The sequence below is a fragment of the Dasypus novemcinctus genome, chromosome 18 (genome assembly GCF_030445035.2).
Source record: "Dasypus novemcinctus isolate mDasNov1 chromosome 18, mDasNov1.1.hap2, whole genome shotgun sequence".
NCBI classification, from domain to species: Eukaryota; Metazoa; Chordata; class Mammalia; order Cingulata; family Dasypodidae; genus Dasypus; species Dasypus novemcinctus.
The window spans coordinates 64,965,764-64,967,207 of NC_080690.1; the positions used below are offsets into that span (position 1 = coordinate 64,965,764).

The window sequence follows — 1,444 nt, forward strand, 5'->3', positions numbered from 1 at the left end:
TGCCTCATTATCTGCCTCATTGTTTTGCCCCTCAGTTTGCCTCTTGGTGACCGGTTATGCAAAAAAAGGGGGGGGTTTATCACCGCAGGGGATGCACACCTGGGTGGCCTTTCTAGGCAGGCACAGGTGGGCAGGAAGTTGATAAAAAGATTGTGGTTAATTGCCTTTCTGCATTTGTGGTGTTTTAATTATTTTAGCTGCTGTAACTCCTTTATGAGTTGTAAATGCTCCCTCTGTAAGCGAATTTGCTCTTTTGTTTTCTCTATATTTGCTATGACTCCTTGGTTATCCTTTCAAAATTGCCAGCACTGGTAGGGCGATTGGGCAGTGGCACAGAGGGGGAGGGAGCATATGGTGGCGGGTAGTCAATGGCAGTGAGTTTCACTGACTCTGACTTGGGGTTAGAATTAGGTAGAGGTTTCTGAGCTTGAGCTTGCGCCAGTTTTCTTTTTGCACCTATTTTTATTTCTCCTACCTATTTTGGGTATTTCCTCCTCACTTTCTATCTTAATAGAAACTGAATCGGAATCGATAGGAGGCGGGATTCTACATGGTGTCTCCTTAACTCCAAGATCCTGACCGTGTGATTGCTAAGGGTGGTAGAAGGACTGGATCCAGGGGGAATCCGGCCCTGTGACAGAATCTCTTTACCCTTTGTAATTACATTTGTCATGACTGCATCTCTATGGCGGACACAAACTATATCATTGCATCTATGCTCCCTTCCTGTGGAAATCAAAGAATTCTAGGAGCTATTTAACTTTAACCCTTACTCCTCGTGCCTTTAAAGCCTCACATAGACCTTCTACAAACACTTTATGCTCACTCATTGCTTGTCCCATACTTTCGCCGATCACTTACTGAGATCCTGACCGCGCAGCATGCTACTGTGTGGTGTCTCTTTGTTCTCCGAGATCCTGACCGCAGGCTCCTGGCGGTGTCTCTTTGTACTCCGAGATCCTGACAGCAGGCTCCTGGCAGTGTCTCTTCAAATATTTTCTTTTGGGTCCATCAATCAGCGTTTTCTATATCATTGCCCAGCTAGCTCAGTTGGTAGAGCATGAGACTCTTAATCTCAGGGTCGTGGGTTTGAGCCCCACGTTGGGCGCCAAATGACCCAGACTCGCCTCCAGGCCAGGCCAATACGACAGGATGTCTCCCGTCTGACCAAGCTCAGGGATCTAGAAACAAAGCAAATGACACAGAGACGGGGACAAGAGACACAAAGAATGGAGGCAAGACAGGATTCTGATCAAGCCTCGTTTATTGGGGGTAGAACACGGGAATATATACTGAGGGAAGGGAACGTGTCCACAGGTGATAGGCTAGTCTCGCAGGTGACAGGCGTCCAAGGAGGGGATTGGCTGAAAGTTTGCGCCGGGTCTGCAGAGTTTCGCGCCTTGCGCATGCATATTGCTGTGGTCACCAGAGTTGTGGCGGGAAA

At 48.0% G+C, this 1,444-nt stretch overlaps 1 non-coding gene across 1 annotated transcript; it reads left to right on the plus strand.

Annotated features, from left to right (window-relative positions):
- Nucleotides 1-1,035: 1,035 nt before the first annotated feature.
- Nucleotides 1,036-1,108, plus strand: TRNAK-CUU (transfer RNA lysine (anticodon CUU)). The gene has a single exon. It is a non-coding gene; the product is annotated as a tRNA-Lys (tRNA).
- The last annotated feature ends 336 nt before the right edge of the window (nt 1,109-1,444 follow it).